Genomic DNA, 13,314 nt, shown 5'->3' with positions numbered 1-13,314 from the left:
ATATGTATTAACTGTCAGCCATCTTATAGGATCGTTATAGGATAGTGTTACTATTCTCTTAATTTCCTACAATCAGAAATTAGTACCAAACAATGCACAAACTTCTTGATGCTTTTCACTAAACAATGACAAAAATTCTTTCTTCTTCACATAGCGCTATGTACCATATTTTCTTTGTGCACACTTTTAAAAAAAAACACAACTGTGTTGAAGGGGGTGCACATTATACATGCCATAATTCGCTGAAGGGGTACTATACAGTGTAATTCTATCTGCGCATAATATTCAAAAAACTTATTTTTGCTGAATCCACTAGAGGGGGTGCGCATTATACTTGTTCTTTCTTTTCACATATGTATGCTTAAGATCATGAAATTCAGATCACACAATATATGTGTTCAAATAACTTGAAATTTTGCTGTACATAAACTAAAACTATTGATACACAAGCGGTATGAACCTCAATGAATAAAAATAATTATTTTCATAGTGGCCATAACAACGGATAAGAAAAAAACCGGTAATACCCACGATCAAAGACTCAAGTAATTACCAAGTCAAATATTGTACTTAGCATGAGAAATACACCTCAAGGAGTCGATAGTGCATCCTCATCTGGATTTCGTGTAATATGTATGGTAAATATGAGGTAGGGATATTTGTTGAGCTCCGATGTCTCTGTTTGCAGTAATGTTCATTGTGATGGGCTACATCGCCTGCATGCGTTATCCATGACAACAGAGAACAGACACTGCTGATGCTGGCTTCATCAACAACATACACTCCTCCAGCGGTCACCAATGCACAAATTGCTTTGCCGATGGAAAAAAATAGTGATATAAATAGATACAACATACACATTAGAGTTTCTGTTAAGGCGATTTTAGTGAAGCGTAGCACAACACGAGCACATTTTTCAAATGGCATACACATTATGAATCGCCCGATATTTACACTGTACATGATGTCTTATTCAGACCGAACACAAGCAGTCAATGTATGAATCGGTTGTTATGTCAGAATGGTACCTCATCCAGTTATTCATAGAGAGTCTGGATGTCTAATCACTTTCATCAAGACATCATCAGTGGTGAGGAACATAGTACCTGACCATCATAACAACAACATATTCCTAACAACTAATAAATATTGCATGACTACAAGAAATTGACCAGCAGTCATCCGAAGACCTTCAAGTAATCATGGATGCTTCCATATGTCTCTTCCTCTCAGCGTAACAAAACTCAAGTAACTCAATGTCTATTATGAGAAAAACGTGGCATTAATCACAAAGTCATGACATTTTCTCAAGAAACACGTTAATAGCAAGGTGTGCCTGTTGAAGATGGGGAAAATTGTCTTTAGTTCCCAAGACCTGTTTTTAGATCTTGCAGGGGCATTCAAAACAACAATTTAGAATAAAGGTATCATTAGCAGGATTCAGCTTGGAGACTGAGACTTAGTTTGTCTGATAAAGGAATAAGATATTCATCTGATGATTGGCTGTGACAGTTGCTTGAGAGTATCCATGGTTTTTCACCATCTTAAATGTAATGCTGGATTTTCCAACAAAACATTACGACTGAAACCCAAGGTTTACTTGCCCGAAATCAATTTGATGAGGATCTTAAATAGAAGATTAGACCTGAGAGACCCTAGATTCCAATGCTTCGGAGTTTGGGAGGACATTTTTTTATAACCTTACACAGAAAGTATAAACAGTAAGAGAATCATAACAAAAAACACACATCACTGGAAATATCCACAGTAGTAGTGTAAGAGTGAATATTATCCTTCCCTATTTTTTATCCCGGGGATGAAATTCTCTAGTGTCAGGATGATTCTCCCTTGTGAATTTGAACCCATACCAGTGTTGGACTAAGGTAGTAGGATACTATACTCTAGAGTAAAACTTCCCCCAGGATAATATTTAGGTAGGATATAATCCTTGCTTACAGTAGTATTAGTTCTGCGCAATGTTAGTAGAATATATATGTTTAAAGTTATTTTTTATTTTTTGTTTGTTTGTTGTTGAATGCCATACTCAGCAGAATTCCAGCTATAGGAAAAGATAAGATCATTTCTTTGGTACATATACACCCACTGGGGGCTGGCTACAGACACAAATTGAACACATTTTACATTATGACAGTTAGAAATATTATACAGTAATCATGGTATTGATAATGATAATGATAATGATAATGAAAACACACCATGTCAGAGTGTATAGTAACAGCACTGTCGTAGAGTGTAAACAGAAGGCATTGTGCCACATTTGAAACATGCTGTGAATTGAGCGGGCTATAGGGCTAAACAATCAGTGAGTGGATTTAGTAGGGATGTTAAAGCAGTGATATGATCGGCATTGAAGATATGGGCTGCCACAGATAATCTGATAGTGGTGTAGAAAAGCAGTTGAGAAGAAAGTGGTGTTCAACTTTAACCTCTCCTGAGTGGCATAGCTCACATAATCATATGACGACAGTCTGGTAATGAGTCTGGGCCAGACAATCTAGAGATTGGCATCATAAACATCTATCTACGCAGTTTGGATACGATGACATGCATCAACAATGTCAGCAAATCTGACCAACGATACTGTTAGAAAAAATTGCCATTTACGACAAGCATATAATTTTTACAAACATCATAAGCAAACTAAAGTCTAATTTCCTTGATTCAAATGAAAATAGCAGAGGAGGTAAGATTTTATTGACAAAAATATGTATAACAACTATTTTAAAGAAATGTTTTCATAGGCTCAATGTTACTCTAGGGTATATGTAATTGACATAAATGAAAATATATCCACTATATTAATTTGTTCCACTATTTCCTTGTTCAGCTAATTGAAAATCAATTCTTTATTTGCCACAAACACACATTCCAAAGCCCTGAAACACCCCCTAATTATTTCTAATTTACACAACAATACCTGCATTCACACCTGCTCTTGTTGACGACTACTTCCAGGTAATCCCAATTAACTTGTAACAGAATCTACCCTCCACCAAGTTTGCCTGATCACTGAAGGCTACCAATAAACACATGTGTCTACGCAAGCACCATACCTCCCACCTGTCGTGGGACTCTCACTCCACACTTGCCTGGCCAGCAAACACTTCACTCACTCTCTCCGCCTCTCCAGCACATCCCTGGACTGACACACCTGCTTCAGCCTGGCCTGGCTCCAGTGTCCACCGGCCTACAGCCAATCCTGACCATGAATTCCTGACCACACAGTCTGGCCCTTAATGACAAACGTGGTCAAACTGCCCATTGTCCAGTATGAATAATGAGATTGTCCCAATTTAATGACTGAAAGAACTGTGACCCTCCCCTCTTGAGACTAGACACATGATCTGGACATCAGGCTGATTTCCTTGGATATTAAAATGCCAAGTTTGTGCTGCATATTGACTAGAACTGGGACAATGTGTGACTGTTGGGTGAGACGCCAGTCCACCAGGGATACGTAATGGTGGCCTGGAATTAACAGAGTAACACTAAATCGGAGGTCTCGGGGTCTCCACATGCATGAGATCAATCTGCATACTGATGTCGAGGCCTATGCCAACACATGTCAATTACTATTATTTACTTTGTATATGAACCGAAATAGACCCACAGCATTAGCGATTAGTTTGAATAAAGAGAACCAACACATGGGGTACTGACACCAGATGAAGAATCTATGACACAGAATCTGTCAGTTGTTTCACAGAAAAGTGCCTCATATATATCAATCCATTTCAGATCAAGTTTTCTTCTTTTCAGACAATCTTCGGACTTAATTTGTTTTTGCTATTCAGTAGTTTTAGTTATTGAGTGATTATTAAAATAATTGCTGAAAAATATGCTTTAGTTAATAAAAAGTTCTTGTTTCAGAATGGTGTTAGAAAATCTTCCCCAAATCAATATTTGCTGTTTGATGACAAATATGCTCTTTAAATGAAATAAATGTTTTAGTTCAGAATGTTCCCCAAATGTATCATACCTTTTATTTACCGGTAGCCCTGTGTTCTTGACCATGAAAATCCACGAAAATCCGTAAAACAAGAAATTAAATAATTCTGGCCTCAGAGACGAGTCAGCAGTTTCCTTTTATGATTAATGCAAGATACCAGTATACAACAGAATTGAAGGAAAGCAATTGTTTTGTACGTTGGAGTCTGGAAATAGAAACAGAAGACATTATTCCGCCCCGATGATACAAAGAGTGCATTGTGTACTGCTTGCAACATTCACATTCAGACCACGACACAACAACACATACGATATGCTCGAGCAAATCTACATCCAACAATAGGATATTGCTTGATAATGGCGGCGAAATCATCATAGCTGTTATTGAGAACCTTATAAATACTACAGCCAACAGCCATTGATGAGCCGTCAGAAGCTAGTCGCTGCATCCATCGTCAGCCAAACTCTTTCTCTAGAGATGAAAATTAAGCGCTAACTGTCATTTGAACCTTAACTTGGAGAAAAAGATGAGCTATCTCTTGTGCAAATTGTTAACCCGAGCCTCTGCCTAGAGCAAAGCAGAACACGATTTACATCACTGACAACCTACAAACCATAATTTATCGCTTCTAAGAACAAGATACGATATAGCCATACTTCATAAAAAACTAAATCAGAAAAAGTGAAAAACACATGGTATTTAAAAACAGAATCTGTCCCTTTTAGACCTATCATGCATAAATTATGACAATTATGACAAAATATAATCAGGTCAGGTTGCATTTAAAAAAGTCATTACATATTTTGATTAATCTTCACAAAACATGACAAGCTTAAATTTGTATTAATATGTAAAAATGTCTAAATGCCATTTTTATTTTCAACCATAATAATTATGGTTACCGGTAATGTTTGAAAATGGTTGCCTGGTTACAAAAGCAGATCTTAATCCTACATCTTCTCCCTAACATTGTTGTGATGTCCCTCCCAGCTATATCTGTGCAATACAACAGCCAGTCCCACTTGATCCCTCACCCTGTCCCTCCCAGGATCGTAGCGCCAAGTGGCACCACCATTCATCGGATACACTGGCCAATTGACAAGCACAACATGCACTCCACAGATTAAAGCGCACATATGATCTTTATTGCTGAAACCCAACCAACATGAATCTAAAGCTTCCAGCTAAAAAGGTGACAGCAAGGTGTCTTGTGTCCAAGATGTTGACAGACAAATAGCATATGATTGTGATAACGGGTATCTTCACCTTAGGCTACACCAGATATCAAATAATGACCAAACCATTTTCATAAACATTGCCTTCTTACATGAACAGCTAACAAACTACATTGTGTTTATTTGTACATGAGAATTGCCACCCATTTGGTGGGTAAAAATATCTCCTGGAAAAAGCCCCCTTACAATAAACTGTTATGCTTGGATTTCTCACTTGGAGGTAATGATGATAGATGTCTAAATGCCCTGCCTTTTTGTTCAGAAACCTGTCTTTATTTCATGTAACCGAGCTCCGAGCCTTGTTACACCATTCTCACTCTCTTCCACAGCCCTTTAGCCAGCTGAAAGACAAGGAAATGCCACTGCCAGTATCAGTGGCAGACAGTGAAATGAATCTTCTCCCAGATCACAGGGGGTGCATGCCAAGCTGGTGGGGTGCTTTGCCTCTTTAATCATTCCCCCATTGTTTATGTAGAGTAGTATAGTTTTATTGCCATCTGTTGATTGCTGACCTCCAGCTGTCGGAGACATTCCTGGTAAATTGTCGCATATACCATGCAGGGAGTAGGATACCTGCCATATCACCTGGCCATATCCCACCAAGGACCCATCACCTATATCACCTGGGTAGTCCACTTGCCCCTCCTCATCTTCGTCCATTATCCAGACCCCCATAAAACTACAGTCAGCTCAACAACCACTACAACCATCTCACGCAAAGCCTGGGGATATTTATTTACAACTATTCTGAGACTAAAGCCATTTGATTTATCGGGGTATTATGTTACAAACTACATCACTGTTATGGAGAAGTCATGTCAACCACCTACAAGAGATGGCATGAATCCTCTGCAACTGATCCACTGGTCAATACTGCAGATTTATGCACATACGTTCTTGGAATCATTGCAGGAACTTGACAAGCAATCTCGTTATATGCTTCCCTTCAACAAATGAATTTTATGGCAGCCATCTTTGGGGAGATGAGATGGACATGAAAAATCAGGTCTACATTTCTCGTGGAGTTTCTGCTTTCAGTCAAACCTGTAGCCAAACTCAAATCTGTTATTTCATTAGAATGGGTTGATATATAACATATCCTAATTTCAAATGCTGTCATAAAAATGGGCAAATAATAAAAGTTTTTCCGATCTGTCAAATCTATTTTTCATGAAGGTGATTTATATGAAGATAAAAAAAAATATGCTATGAATGTGACCATTACTGAATAAAGCTGTCAAAACCTGCAAACTGTGAAGGAAATATTGGCAGATTTGATGACACCTACGACAGCCATTAAATGAATATGGTAAAATGTTAGCAATTGCAGAACTTTAGGACAGTTTTACTGAAACAATAATTCCAATATTCTTCAAAGTATTTTAAGCCTTGGTAACTTTTTGTCACATTTTGTTACGGCTGTTCAGGTGTCAAGCCCACATCACAAACAATTATACAAATTGAAGTCAAGTACACAGAAATTGTTCAAAGAACATGTGGTAACTTAAGTGTTTTCATCATCATCATCAAAGTGAGTGAGTGTGTTGGGTTTAATGTGGGAGGAAAGCCTGATCATCATCATCATCATCATCATCATCATCATCATCATCATCAAAGTTAGTGAGTGTGTTGGGTTTAATGTGGGAGGAAAGCCTGAAGTGATGAACTTTGGTAAAACTAACAAGCACGGGTATGCTGTTCACAAACCTAAAAACACAATCAGGGCACTGCGAATTGTGGAGCCTTAGACAACTGGCCCCCAACCGTTCCCCTTCATGATCAGACCTTTTTGGACATCTTCTCTAGCATAGAACCAGGATGACATAATGGCCGATCAGGCAAAGACAGGCACAGACAACTCTTGTGTACAGACAGACTGGCTTTTCTTCACCTACAATTTCAGGTCCCAACATCATGTATGTTTCCGTGCAACTTCTCTTCATCTGGAAATATGATGTAATTTAGATAGGCTCTCAAATGGCTTAAACAGACTTAGTTCTATGGTTTTAAATCATTTCAAAATTCTACCATGTTCATCTACTTTTATATTGAACAAGTATTTCATGTTTCAGATATGAAAGTGTCAGCTTAAGGTTTTAATCCATATCATGAAGCAGAGGTTATTCTTCTGTCTTTTCTTTTTCCCATCATTAATTTTTCAATGTAGACGTGTATCCAAATGAATATTACATATGCTGACGTCTCAATGTCTTATCTAAACGATTTCGCGTTGTTTTTTTCGCGACATAACACTTTGTGATTCTTATTAAGTAAAGTCAATGTGTTGGGCGCACATAGGCCTAACATGGTTTGGCCCACATCACCCTTAAAAAATAACACCACCACCTGATTGGGAATCAGAGGTAGTGGGGTAGTCTAGTGGTAGTCTGTCATACAGACCCTGAAACAAATATATCCAAAACAGCCCATGCAAGTCTATAATGGTGGGCAAGTCTAGATTACTGCAGTATCAGGAACGAAGAAAGTCTCTGGGCTCTTTTTTATTATATTTTATAACTATAATTAAACTGTTTGGGTTTTTTTCTGTAAAATTGTTCATTTCAGAGACTATATCTAGTCTAGTGGTTGAAGCATTTGCTAATCACATTGAAGACCCAGGTTCAAATCCCCACATGGGTGCAGTTTTTTAAGTCCATTTAACTGCAGTATGGTATCTTGGTGGGATAAAACTACAAAACCAACAGTTGTCCAGACCGGTACAAGCAGACCCAGACAAATGCACATCACTATTTAAATCCAATAATCTTGAATGCAAGACTAAACCACTCACAACAGTGTTCAGTGGGCGCCCCACAACGTGTGGAATCAAACCAGGTTTCCAGCATTTCCAACACCTTAACCACTGGGCTACCACACCACCCTCTCTTCTTGCCACAAGACACCATATCAGTAACCAAATGCAAAGATGTTTATAATTTGGTCATATATATACCGCATCTCAAAGATGACAAATCAATGGAAGCAATTTCTGTTGGCAATAAGTCATCCCACATGTAAACAGGGGTGTCATTTTCCTCCTATCCGGAAACGTTCGGTGTCAGGATTCATGATCACGCGAGCGTAACGTGCCACCTTTCCTCCACGTAGCCATACACCTTGAAGCCATACCCTGATGACAATCTCTATCAACTCCAGTGCAAACCTTTTTCCACTCAAGGAGACATGAAACAACGTCATCCCCTATCGCTGCCCTCATCTCTCTCTGCATGGTTGGCTATCGGGCTGCTCTAACAGTATGTATTGTGTTGTTTACCGACCAGTAGACACGGTCATAAACTTACTACAGTCACGAAGGAATCTGTTTACATGTGTCATCACATGGCGACATAACTTGGCAACAGAATCCTCATCTACCTTTCTTGTCAAGCATCAACCTGGCGCCAAAGTGCATTTTTTAGAAACCTTTCCTCAATGATAGATGTGTTGAAAAAATTCTCTGTACTTAAATCCCTTATCCTTCATGTATCAGTTGATGAACCACTGTTAGCCTTTAGGAAATATTTTCTTTTTGACAAAATAACCTGTTGCACTCCTCTCTTACTCTTCAATTTACAAAAGGAGATCCTCGGGTAATCGTTCCCCATAGTCTATCGCACAGACCCTAAATAAATATATCCCACACATGCAAGTCTATAATAGTTGACAAGTCTAGATTACTGAAGTCTCATGAAAATGAAAAGTCTCTGAGCTCCTTTTTCTTTATTTTATTAAGATAATTTAACAACTTTTCTTTTTGTGAAATATTTCATTTAAGAGATGAGACGTTAGTCTAAGGTGCCCAGTTTCCATGTTTATCATAAGAGTCTGTCTGACATTGTGACTGTGTGTTGTAACACTCCAACAGTGTTGTTCCTCATGCTATCAACCACTGGTTTCCCGGCCCATGCTAGATTATCACAGGCCACTGTGCTACAGCTGGTGTATTACTGTGGTTTTAAACAACATTCTCTTTGTTTTTCTCATATTTAATTAGATGTAGTATCAGTCTCTATTACTATAATGATCCTGACTTACATGAAATCACCACATGAAATATGTTCAAAGTTAGCAAAAATAAATAAGACAAAATATGTAATAGTGATAATCCTGCAAAAACTATGATCACCTTCACGTTTCTTTTCATTGATTGTTTGTTGTTTAACACCACACTCAAACAATATTCCAGCTATCAGACGACAATCTGTAAACAATCGAGTCTGGACCAGACAATCCAGTGATTGACACCATGAGCATCGATCCACGCCATTGGGATACGATGACATGGATCAACCAAGTCAGCGAGCCTGACCACCTGATCCTGTTAGTTGCCTCTTACTACGAGCAGTCACCTTTTACAGCAAGCATAGTTGCTTTTTAAGTCAAGCATAGGTTGCTGATGACCATTTCTAACGTTTCTTTTCTATTTTGATTAATACAAAATCTCCAGTTTCAACCATAAACTGTGGTTCAATATGTTAATCTTAATCTCTTGACAAAAATACCAGTTGTGTCGACAATAATCCTACACAAACTTAAGGTATTCATCACAATCACCTCAACACAAAATCTGATGATGATAGAAGCATCTTATAAAACCACCACACTTGATATCTTACCTGGACAAATGTGAAGATGAATTAATTTATAACCGCTGCTATTCCAAAGTCTACCAACAGTAACGCGATCAATATAAACCTTCAGACGAACAGCCACTCACCTGTAGCGCTCAAAGTGTATACCTGCAAAATCTACCTGTACGCCTCCTTACCTGTAACCCACGACACAGGTGAATGACAAATAATTAAGGTGTACGTCTCTTACATCACACTTGTAACAATAGAGGCTGATTAACAATAAGGTGGCAGGGACAGGCCGATCCCCTGATGGGGGAATCCCTAATTCTCTTCAGTAATACACCTGAATGTGTGATCCTAAACTGGGTTTAGTCATGGCTGTGCGATCGTAAGACGGAAAGATCCAAAGATGAGGGGGCTACACAATTCCCCTTAGGGCAGAGAAAAGTGAAATAAGGGGTTACTGTGTTCAGTTGACAAGATTGGCCTTACAATTGAATGCAGCAAACAAGTACTTGTGATTACAATGTTTAATTTGCTGCCCGGGGCGGTGGTAGGTGGGTTGTCAGTTCACTGACTAATCAGCCTTAGGTGGATGCTTTGTTGGTCTAAACTGTCCCGGAAAACTTGGATTACAATGCTTATAATGACTAACATACACTGCGTAAAAATCACTTAATGTTACTTAGATACTATCAAAATATTTATATTGACATAACTCTGAATAACTTTATGTGAAAGGAAATTAATCGGGTATTGAAGGAGTGACACGTCTAACATTGTCACGCGATGACTTACAAGTCTGTTATGGTCTGACCCTGAAAGATGTTCCAACTCAAAATACTCAACATAACACACTCGAAAAAAATCAGATTGCTAAAGAAACATTTGGTATTATGAAACCTTGAGGATGAAATATATCCATTGAATAGAAAACAGCTCATCTTGAAAGACAAGCTAATTCACCAAACTTACATAATATCTTTCTGCATCTCCCTTACAGAAATGTAAACTTTGTTTTGACAAACTGTTTTTACAGCTGTTTTAATTAATCTTGTCTCAGCAACTTGATTCTTGATGTTCATGTTTCCAGAACCAAAATTACAAAAATCTAACGAAAACACACTCATAATAAGTGATGTCGAAATTACTGGCGACAGTTTAAGCCACAAGGAGCAAAAACAGAAGAAAAACGTTTCCCAAAATCATTTTTTTGGCATTTCTCATGTCGCACCATGTTAGAACTGTCAGTTCTATAGAAACTGTAATAACTTGAGCACAGCACATGCCGAGGTTTTTCTCGACACCAGGACAAATTGCATCCCAGGATCCATGTATTGGCTTGCTGCTTTCTGTAAGGCAATTTTTCAGATAAATAGGCGGGGTGTAGCCTGGTGTCTGTATACATTCCTGTACTGTCAGACAAGCTAAACAATCCGCAGCCCAAACCAGCATGGAGTGTTCGCAAGCTGAGCTGGAACCTCGTGCTAGTTTCCACACAACATACCATTGCAGAACTTATTTTCAAAGTCAACAACTTCTTTACATATGAGTGACACGAGAAGGTTTTGCTTAGTTCCAAACATCAATTCCAAATGTCCCGATCTTTTTTTAAATTTAAAAACTTAGCTTTTGAGATAAATGATGCTTATAATGTCTCTATCATCTTCTAAATATCCTCAAGCTCTTTTAGAAGTCTTCAGTGATGCTCGTTTTGCAGATCTTGAGTACTTCATACACCATGTACTGCTGTTATCTATCTGTCTTTGCCAACTGAAGCATTCATTCGTCCGACAGAGCGGAGAGATGCATCAAGATGCACCAGCAGGGTGCATACTCTGCCACCATGTGATGTCACGACAAACACTTCCTATCTCCCCAGATCTGGCTGTGAGGAACGTTTCTTGCCATACCCACATACAGTTGTCTCCCATTGCCAACAATACTCTATTACATATCGAAAAACAGACTAATATAAAAACAAACAAAGAATTCACTCCATAACCAACCAAAATTCAACGACTTTCATGTTATTTATTGTTACCATACCTACTACGAGACGAAGAAGAGGCAAGCCTCCCTCCATTTTTCCTGTCTTATATGCATACAATGTCTGAATATGATTGGAAAGAATCTATTATAAGGGTAGCGCTATTTTTCAGGGCATTATCATTTGCAGAAGCCCAAGGTCTTGTATTAACTGTTGACAAGACTGGGGCTTCTGCAAATGATAATGCCGTTAATAGAGCTAAAATGGAAAGAATTTGTTATCAAATAAAAATAAACAATATCGGTTTTAAACATTTTATTATTACACACTAACAATATCACTGACTCACTTTTACAAATATGGAAACGCCATAGAACAAAGCAGATGACGTCACTATTGAATGTGACGTCACCTATCCTATGACATCACCTAACAACGGCCACAATAATGGCAATATGAGGGCATTATCAAGTTACAGTGGCCCACTCATTTCTGATAACATCAGGGTGGTTTAATGATAATTCTATCCATTTTAGCTATAATGAGTGATAGGAGTGGGTTTTTGCCACTTATAGCAATATTCTAGCATGATCACAGCGGGGTACATGGTATCCACCGGGGTATTTGGAATCAAACCGGGGTGTTCGGCTTGACAAGCAATCACTTTAACTGGTTACCCCACCATCCTTTAAGAACTTAAGGGGCCAACATTGCTGAAAACTGTAATACAGCCCAGTACCTTTGAACGAGTCACGAGACCACGAAGACAACCAGCCCCTACAACATTTCATTTGCCCCTTAAATACCATGTATGCTGAAATGCCAGTCCATCTCTGGAGTAGACCATGGTGGTTAACTTATGTCATCTTTTATTCACCGCCACATGTCTTCAAGAATGTTTGCTCAAATTATATGATCCATCAATAATCCAGGCAATGTTGCCGTGCCTGAAACCAGTCTATTTACAAAAACACAGAGAGGGTATCAGGTCCATATTGTGACCATGTGAAAATTCAAAGCCAGGTCAGGCAAATGAATGTTCTTGTTAACCACTGGCATAGCAAACAACAAAATCCAAGAGCAACTGTAAATATATGATGTCAATGCCAGAGAATATAGAGGATATATTTGAATATACACGAGTGTCTAAATTCCAGTATTTCCCGGGTGAGAATACCAGAATTTAGGCACGAGTGTCGTCAACATAGTGTGACATGAACACAAATATAATGTTGTATTTATCACTGAAGAAGAAGTCTATATACTGAGATGAATGACGCCAACAATCTTCATCTATGATGTTGTTTCTGGTGTGGCGTCGTTCTGACCTCATGTCACAATAAAATTCGAATGCCGTCAACAATGCTGTCCGGATGACAGAAACAATACACTGTTGTCTCATGACATGGTAATCCCTAGCTTGCAAATGATTTTTATGAACCCTGATATGCTTGCCCTCGAAGGTAATAAAAGCAGTTATCTGACAAAACTGATTTCATTGAGCAGAAATGGCAAAATGGCAGGGAAAATTATATAAACGTATCA

The 13,314-nt window shown here is 38.4% G+C and overlaps 1 protein-coding gene across 5 annotated transcripts in view; it reads right to left on the bottom strand.

Moving 5' to 3' along the window:
- LOC124133063 (plexin A3-like) overlaps nucleotides 1–13,314 on the bottom strand; it is a 223,721-nt gene that overhangs the window by 83,082 nt on the left and 127,325 nt on the right. The gene's annotated exons all lie outside the window — the stretch shown is intronic.

The sequence above is a fragment of the Haliotis rufescens genome, unplaced genomic scaffold (assembly GCF_023055435.1).
Source record: "Haliotis rufescens isolate VD_foot unplaced genomic scaffold, xgHalRufe1.0.p SCAF_23, whole genome shotgun sequence".
In the NCBI taxonomy this organism is placed as follows: Eukaryota; Metazoa; Mollusca; class Gastropoda; order Lepetellida; family Haliotidae; genus Haliotis; species Haliotis rufescens.
This window is presented reverse-complemented; position numbering and strand designations above follow the sequence as displayed.